At 36.3% G+C, this 9,233-nt stretch overlaps 1 long non-coding RNA gene across 3 annotated transcripts; it reads left to right on the top strand.

The window, feature by feature from the left end:
- Positions 1-6,113: 6,113 nt before the first annotated feature.
- Positions 6,114-8,964, top strand: LOC127118802 (uncharacterized). 3 transcript variants are annotated; one of them, XR_007802360.1, is made up of 8 exons: positions 6,114-6,405; positions 6,540-6,644; positions 6,747-7,460; positions 7,532-7,629; positions 7,744-7,804; positions 7,957-8,021; positions 8,134-8,194; positions 8,581-8,964. It is a non-coding gene; the product is annotated as an uncharacterized LOC127118802 (long non-coding RNA). The 3 variants fall into 3 exon arrangements; XR_007802361.1 differs by having other exon boundaries at positions 8,134-8,473; XR_007802359.1 differs by having other exon boundaries at positions 8,134-8,964.
- Positions 8,965-9,233: the final 269 nt, after the last annotated feature.

The following is a 9,233-nucleotide window of genomic DNA, read 5'->3' as shown; positions in this document are numbered from 1 at the left end:
GGACGGTAATCAAAACCAACACGTGAGATCAAAACAAAATGAGAGGATCCTATGGTCTGAGACATGCCAACGCACCGCCGGAGCTACAACTCCGGTCTTCTTCTCTGGTGGACCTCACCAGACTGGTCCACCTTCAACCATCACCAAAATAAAAAAGGAGGACATGAATTTAAAGTAAAAATGCTCAGAAGTTCGAATCTGACCTCAATTTCATCTGGCGCGCAAGTGTCCTCAATTCTGATCATGGAGGGTTCTATTTATAGCCAAAGCATTTGATATTTTCACACTTGTTTCAAAACTCCAAAAATAGCAATTGCCTTTGCATGGATGCATGGGCGTGTGATAGGCCCACGTAATCATTCAATCAGGTCCAAGATCGTGTACAAACATTGCTGAAGTCATGTTAGCAAGCCATGCATTTGTGTATGGAGGATGCAAGTTCAAGAATGCCAAATGGTGATCCAACTTTAAGCCATGCGCAAGTCACTCATACTTTGTCCAAATAGGATGAAATTGGACTTTTTGGAAATGTTAGATCAAGAGGAACAACTTTCGTGTAGAAAACTTTTTCATTTGAAGCTTGGATCATGATGAATTTTGAGGTGGAAGTTTGGAAAATCAAACATATCAAAATGTTTTCTAAGTGTCAAGCCATATGTTCACTTCTTCCACCTTGAGTAACTTTTTCTATGGGCTTCAAATGAGAAAAGTTCCTTCATCAAAGTTGTAGCTCTCTCAAATTCCTTCAAATTTGTCACAAATTTAACCTTATTTGGATTTAGCTTGAAGGAGGTATGCATTTTAGAAGTTGAGGGAAATCACTTGTTCAATGGTATTGGTCCAAAATGACCTATAATGTCTCCTCACATCACATGCATTTAAAAGTTAAATTTGCTCTTCCTCCAAACATCAAAGTTGAAGTAGACATCTTGAATTTGATCATTCAACTTGAATGGATTTCATCTCATAAAAATTGAGCAAGTTATGATCTTGGGAAATTGACTTTCAAATTAGGGTTTAGACAAAATGACATATAATCGTTCACCATAAAAAATGACTTTCCAAGAAAAACTAGCTCTAGAACTCAACATGAAAGTTGTTTGAAATGTCATTTAGAGTAACTTTTCACTTGTAATCATTTTCATATGATAAAAATTGTAGGAGATAACGTCTAGGGAACCCCAGTTTTGGTTAGTTGAATTCTTTTGGTCAACCACCATGAACCAACTTGCTAGCTTGCTATTCTCTTGACTTTTGGGAGTCATGGAGGATACAATATGCATAATATGATGACATATGAAGTATCCCTTGAAATATTTGATCAATGGTTGAAGAAGCTTGTTGAATAAGTTACACAAGATACCCAGATGAATTAGGGTTTCCAAGGCAAACAAACTCCAAACTCTTGATGATTTATTGATCAAAATAACATGTGAAGATCATGGGGATCCATATATGATACTTAGAGCCATAGTAAACCAATTCTTGATTGAACTCCTTGCATTGAGGGTTTTAAACCCTATATATGAGCTTGATAGAACAAAGGTGAGCCTGTGCCCTACCTACAAAAGAGTTAGAGTATACAAAGACATATTTTTGGTATTTTGGTTAGTAAGCAAAGAAAGATGAAGTATGATATAATCAAATGTGTTTGGTGATCTCTTCCAATGCAAACCCAATGAATAAGGGATGAGGAGGATGCCAAGATGTGATCCCAATGTCAATGCATATGATGAGATATCATGAGGGATCTTAGGGTCAAAATTGGGGTCTTACAACTGCCCCTATTTAAGGACGTTCTAGCTGAGGAGATAAAGGTTAAAATCTTCGCATCGACTCAGTAGAACGGACTTAAATAACAACATATAGAAGCAAATTTTGGTCCCTAAGAGACCTCATGATGCATATGATATGAATGTTAAAAATAATCTCTATGGGGAAAATGTTGCCACAAAGGAAAAGAATCCGGAGAGACTGAAAGTCCGCAGGAGTATAACGCATTCCGTAGGGAAAACTCACTAGGGAGACAGAGACTCTGGGGGGATAAAAACGGTCATGCGTAGGCCAGGCTACAACTTTTAAACTGTCGGGGGACTCGAGGAATTCCATGAAAATAAATCAATGGAAAGACTCAGTCGGGGAGTAAAAGGACATCTGCAGGGGAAATAGGTAGATCAGAACAAAGCTGAAATACTCGAACCAAGCAGGGAAAGGCGATTTCATTGAAGAAATACGCACACAAGCTCAACTGGGGAAGAAATGATCTTCAACACAGGAGGAACAAAATTATATTATCCGCTACCGGTTACTGGGTAAGGGGATAACAAATTCTGAAAGGGAGGACATCCGTTACTAGTTAGAGTAAACGTATCAAGGATTGCTCGTTGAGGGCAACCAGGAGGTGTATTCATTACCGGTTACTGGGTAAGAGTAACCTGCTGGGGAGAAGCCAAAATAGGATTTATAACTACCGGTTACTAGGCAGAAGACCAAAGAGAGAATATCCATCACTGGTTAAAGTGAACATATCAAGGATAAACTCAGAGGAAAGAAAATCCGTCATCGGTTAGGATGAACATATCAAGGATAGACTTGCCTGGGGACATTAGGAAGGATATCTGTCACTGGTTAGGATGAACATATCAAGGATAAACTGTCTGAAAAAGTAGGAATTACATCTATCGGATACAGGATAAAATACCGACAAGAGAATATCCGTCACCAGTTAGGATGAACATATCAAGGATAGACTCTGCAAAAATGGGAAAAAGCTGGATTTATAACTACCGGTTACTGGGCAGAAGACCACAAAGAGAAGGAAACCCATCACCGGTTAGGGTGAACATATCAAGGATTAACTCTCTAGGGAATTAAAATAGGGATTACAACTACCTTTTTACTGGGTAGAATACCACAAAGAGAATATCCGTCATCGGTTAAGATGAACATATCAAGGATAAACTCAAAGCAAGGGAAGAAAATATCAATCATCGGTTAGGATGAACATCCAAAGATATAGTTCCTGGGGAAATGTAAAAACGAATCCGCTGGGGAAACAAGGTTGCTCTTGCCGGGTATTGGGCAAGAGTGACATACTTGGAAACTGAGAAGAATATTACCAGTTACTGGGTAATAGACTCTCAGGGGACCAAAGGTGTCTATCTAGGTAAGATCTAGAAAGAAACGGTCAATTAAAGACTGATCCCAATGAGGATATAACTCAAGGGGAGTGGTTCCATCCTGATAATCAATTGGGGAGGAAACTGAAATAATGATCATCCATAAGGAAATAACTCAGTGGGTGTCGCACCTCGAAAAAATGGGGATACGACTTCAAAGCGAAGCGCGATCGCACGCTCGCAATGATGGACTGAACAGAGTCGCCACCGAACTTTATTTATTCCTAAAAAGGAAAGGGGAAATATCGATAAAACCCAAGACAAAAAGAAAGGATAAGATATGGTCATCGCAACCAATATCAGGGTTCGGGAGTCGATTACGCAAGGGGAAGGTATTAGCACCTCTCACGTCCGTTGTACTCAACGGGAACCATTAGGTCAGTTGTGTGCGTTAGTGTTAGTTGAAATGTTAGGCTTTTCGAATTATTAAATGGGAAAGAAAGAATAAAAGAAAGGAAAATGTTTTTGGATTTTTGACGAAGGACTAAACCTAAGTTTTTTATTAGTGGGCCTAACAAGATTTATGAATCCTGCTCCTACGTATCTCAAAAGAGAAATCAAGGCTTACGTAGTTCTGGGTAGAAAAATGTTTGTTTGTTGGTCGATTTTAGCGAAAGCTATACTGTATTAATTGATGAAAACATTATTTTACCCAAAACAGATGAGGAGTGAACGCATACCACACATCGAACGGATTTATAAATCTACATCCGGAAAAGCGTCATTTATCTCTACTCAACAATCGTGGCCGAAACATTGTTTTGTATCTCTTAAGACAATATATCTTTCATTTATGAAAAAGTTTTTGATTAATCGCACAACGGCGAGAAAAGAGTTTGATTGGTTGGATGTGTTTTGAGTGATGGCGAGAACTTGGATGAGCGAGATATACATCTCGAATCCTAGCCTCAGGAGTGCATGGTATACACCATGTTCCATTTCCATCTTTATTAGAAAAAGATTAAAATATGAATTAAGTATTTTGGATTTTGATTGAGAAAGGGTTTGAAGAAACCGCATTGACAATTTTAGACGATGGCGAGAGTTAAGATTGGCGAGGCATACGTCTCGAATCTTAACCTCAGGAGTGCATGGTATACACCATGTTCCATTTCCACCTTTATTGAAAGAGTGTTAAATAAGAATTAGGTATTTTGAGTTTTTGTTGTGAAAAATGACTTGACACTAGATCAAGTATTGATGGACGTTTGAGAAAGATTTGAATGAGTGTTTGAGAGAAAACCAAAGTGGATAAACTTGGATGATGGCGAGAGCTAGGATTGGCGAGATATACATCTCGAATCCTAGTCTCAGGAGTGCGCGGTATACACCACGTTCCACTTCCATCTTATTGAAAAGGTCTTAACTATAAATTAATATTTTTTGAGTTTTTATTAGAAAAAAATGGCTTGACGTTGAATCAAGCGTTTGATGAAAATTTGAAAGAAATGGAATAGAATAGGAGGGAGAAATGGATTGATTTGTTTATTGAGAAAATACTCGACGTTGGATCGAGTCATTATTTTTGATCTTTTGGAAATGGTTGGTTTTATTCTTGTGTTAATAGCTAAACTAAACAATCAAGCAAATAAAGAAATAAAACAGTACAAAATTACTACACATCGGGGGAGTGGGGTACATTTTGTCAAATGGGGATTCAAAATCATGAAACAATTAAATCGGGCCCAAACAACAAATAATGCAAAAGTATGAGTGTAAGTGCAAGAGAACCGGCTCATTGTAAGAAAGCCCAAGAGTAAGCTATGTGAGGTTGATGGCGATGCTTAAAAGCAATCGACTTACAAGGGTATGGAAAAGGGCTTGACATTAAATCGAGAAAAGTGTGATTTTAATAGTTTAAAATGGTTTTGAATGAATGATGAAATTAAAAGAAACCAAACTTGTGTTATTAAACAATAATGAAACTATGAGTATAGGAGAAATTATAATAAAACATAAACATGAAAAAAAAAAGTGAATGCTAAAAGAAATAAAATGCTATATATGAGTATTGAACCCACTCCACTAAAGACCATGAAACTACCCCTCTCCACTAGACCATTTATGATTAATTATTATTCACAATAACAACTATGGGTATATAAACAGAACTAGCTGAAGATAGTTTAGAAAACAAATTAATTAAAATGAGATGGGCTAATGTTACTGGACCACCTAACTAAATGATGGAGGAATATAAAACAAAACCATAGCCGTCTGGCTGTTGGTTTGACTTGAGAAAAATGGCTCGACATTGGATCGAGTGCTTATTATTTTTTCCTTTTTTAGAACACGGTTGATTTTATTTGTTTTTATTTATAAAAAACGAATTTTTTTAAAAAGGTAATTTATTTTTATTTTTAAGACATCTTTTTCTTTAATAAAATATTTTTTTGGATATTATGATATTTTTGAATCCTTACATTTAATTTTTTTTAAAAAATAAATCTAAGCACTTATGACTACAATATCCACACTTATGACTATTTTAATATACCACGATCTGTTTCATTTCTTTCTATTTTTTATTTATTATTTTTTGAAAATATAATTAAAATAAATTAATGCTTACAATATCCACACTTATGACTATTTATTTGTTTGATTTTGAAACATTATGGAAAAAAATGATTGATTTTTTTAAAATAATTTTTGGATAAAATAAATCTAGGCAATCACTTAAATAATAAAATCAAATATAAAGATGACAAAATTAAATTAAAAAAGAAAAAAAATCTCTCATTTTTTAGATACATATTATTTATTTTTTTTTAAAATAAAAACTTAATCTTTTTAATTAATAATAAAATAAAAGAGAAAGAAAAAAAGAAAAAAAGTTTATATTTTTATTTATCCCTTTTTTATATTATTTTTAGAACCTAAAAAACATTAAAAATAAAATAAAAAAATAATAAAAGGATAAAAAAAATAAAAATGAATGAGCTAGAGTTCACTCTTCCTCTCTCAAACTCTCCATCGCTCTCATTCTGTACCAAACCCCTCTCATTTTTCAGAACAACAACACCTAAACCGTACAGAAGCATCACGAAATAACACCGGTGATGGATTTTCAAACAATGACAAACAAATAATGGTAAACAATCGAACGCATCATGCATAAAGAGAAAGTGATAACCTGTGAACCCGCGGACGCGACGTCGACGTGATCGATTTGGCCTTCCTCTGAACTGCCTTCGCCTCCTTTTCTTCGTAGCGGTGGCTTCAGGTAATCTAACTCGATTAAGTTTGATGTACTGTGCAAAAGATCTTGTGAGATTGATGAAAATTTTTGTAGCCGCCGCTCCAATTTTTTTTCTCTCTCCCACCGATTCACCCTTTCTCTCTATTTATCTTCTGCAGATAGGGTTTCGAATTTGGTCTATGGAGATCAAAAGGGGTTTATGCCAAAAACACTTTTTGTGCCCAGTATTGGATTGGTCCCTTTGATGTTTGAATTTGGAACAGGTAATCTGAGCTCAAACTTTCTCTTTGAATTTTGTCTCTATTCCAATTTAGGAATTTATTTGAAATTTTAACTGACTTGCCAATTGCTTTGTGTTACTGCAGTAAAAATATTGAAGATTCAAAAGCAGTTTCGATTTTGATCACAACTCTGGTTCACAGTTTCGGTTACGGTGAATGAAAATGTTCCGCCGGAGATCTCCGAAATTGAGTGCATCGACGAGGCATCATGGTCTGCGCCAAATCCAAAAGCATGCACGGGAATTTGAAATCCCGAATTATCTCGACCACTGATGGAAATCGGCAGAAGCAAATGATAGTTTGGTTGAGGTTGGTCATTTCCCGAGCTGCCAACAGTGTAATTATCTTGCCCATCCGACAACAGAATAATATTCGCAACTGGATTCTTTTCTTTTCGGTGTTCCATTATCTTGGCACCTTTTCTCAGCTCTTCCGCAATATTGGTACCACCATTTGCAACCAAAGAATTAACAGCTTGTAATGCCTGTTGCCGTCCAGAATCAGTCATCTTACATAGTGGAAGGAGACGGCGAGCCGTGGAAGAGAAAACAATAACAGAAATCCCATAGCCCTTTTTAGTAGTGCGATCTTAGTTCCAGCCAGGCTACCACTGATGTCAAGCATGGTGACCAAGTCAAATAGGGCACGCGGAGTCTGCGAGGTCCGTGTCAAGCTGGTTTGATTTCTGCTAAGATTTTGTCTTCTGGTAGAAGCAGCGGCTGCAGCAGTAGCTTTGAGATGAACCAAAACTGTGAAGTTAGCACAAGTGTCGGACCTTGGAACGGAAGACACTTCAGGGTATGTTTTAATCTCCATTGCTCGAACAACATCGGTATCTTCAGTACTCTTACCGTAAATATTTCTCTCAGAAATTGCATTGTTGGTGATGATGGAGCTGGAAGCATTCCAACAGAACTTTGCGGAAGACCGGCAGTCCTTGTTGGAGTCACTCAGAAGCTGATTGCAGGTATTTGGAAGACAGTTTGGTGCGATCCAAAACCAAGCCTGCTGTTATACTGCTGTTAGTGCATTAATATATTTGGGCTGTTATGCTATGCTGACTCGTGGTTTGAATTGGCAGGTTGACTCAAGGAATAGCATCTCAAAAACTATTGTCTGCCGCAACCACACGCTCATACATGGTAATAAGATATGCCCCTATCCCTCAAGATTAATCAAACCATGATAAAGCTCATCATCTTGTTCTTCATTTTTCAATTTTGTTGTTCACACTGCTCAACTGTCTCTCTAACCGAACATTTTTCATCTTTTGTCTCCGCAATTCGTCGACAAGGCTTCCGGTGCTCTGTTGGAGTTGAGTCTCCTGCAAATGCAGTTCTTTCTCTCTAGTTGTAACAGGTGTTGCCTGCATAATACCAACAGCTCTTTCCTCCATTGATTCTGTATTCCTACCTGCATAAGATTACTCCATTAGATTGACAGGCTTAACCTTCATTTCTTTCTGCTGCAGGTTTGTCAAGTTTGGAATTCTGCACAAAATTGCATTGGCCGCCGGTTGATTTTAATAACAGGTGCTTGGCTTGTATTTTGATGAGGCTGAAGCACAATAGTCAGTTTAAGAATTTAATCGTCTTGAAATGACTCCGGTGGGTCTTAGCATGACGGTAACCGTACATATATAATCCTGTACTTCCAAACTCCTTTGCTTTGTCAATGAGACCAGCTCTTCCAAAGAGATGGTCCATACAAGAATAGTGCTTAATCCTTGAATTTATTTGCGTAGACTTCTATCATTTGTCTAAATAGCAATTGCCCTTGTGTTACAAGACCGGAATGAATACAAGCTGTAGGTTTGAGGCCTGTTTAGAACCGCTACCATTGTTACATGATCTGGCTTAATATTATTATTGAACTGATGTACAATTTGTTTTGTTTGCTTGGAAACCAAAACCTGCAGGTTTGAGGTATGTGAAATGACCGGATTGCAGATTGGTTCAGGTTGGAGAGGCTATTGGTTGAATTGAAACTGAATTCTGTTAGAAACTCAGTTGGAAAAAACCGGTTATCAATTATTGAATATTGGATCAATATTGAAGGTTGATTGTAAGGTCATTATGAGTGCTTTGGAGATTAAAAAAAAATCTGTTATAGTGAAGAAGTCATTTTGCTTTTATTCCTGTTGTGGAATTTTTTTTATATTTCCTTTTAATTCCAACCAATTATTGTAATGTATTAGTCCTTAGGATGTAATAAGTTGTAATAGTATTTAGCTTATGTAAAATGATTCACACAATGCCAAATCTCATGTAATGCAATGCATATGGACATGTTTATGGGATCATGCTTGGTTATTATTTTTTTGACATGGTTATTCTAAAGTAATTGGATTGTTAATGAATGAAATAATTATTTGGACATTTGAATGGTGTAATGAATGTTAGAATGAAATGAATTTGTGGTTGTAGAAATGGATAGGGATTATTTTGAAATAGTCTAAAACTCATCTAAATGTCAATTTAAAATCCAAAACCAAATAAAACCAATTAAAATCAAATTAGTCTATAATTTGTTAAAATTACTTTGATATCAATTCTAACATTTATTCGAAAA

This window comes from Lathyrus oleraceus, chromosome 2 (assembly GCF_024323335.1).
Source record: "Lathyrus oleraceus cultivar Zhongwan6 chromosome 2, CAAS_Psat_ZW6_1.0, whole genome shotgun sequence".
In the NCBI taxonomy this organism is placed as follows: Eukaryota; Viridiplantae; Streptophyta; class Magnoliopsida; order Fabales; family Fabaceae; genus Lathyrus; species Lathyrus oleraceus.
The sequence above is the reverse complement of the archived record's forward strand: the minus strand, read 5'-3'. Positions and strand labels throughout refer to the sequence as shown.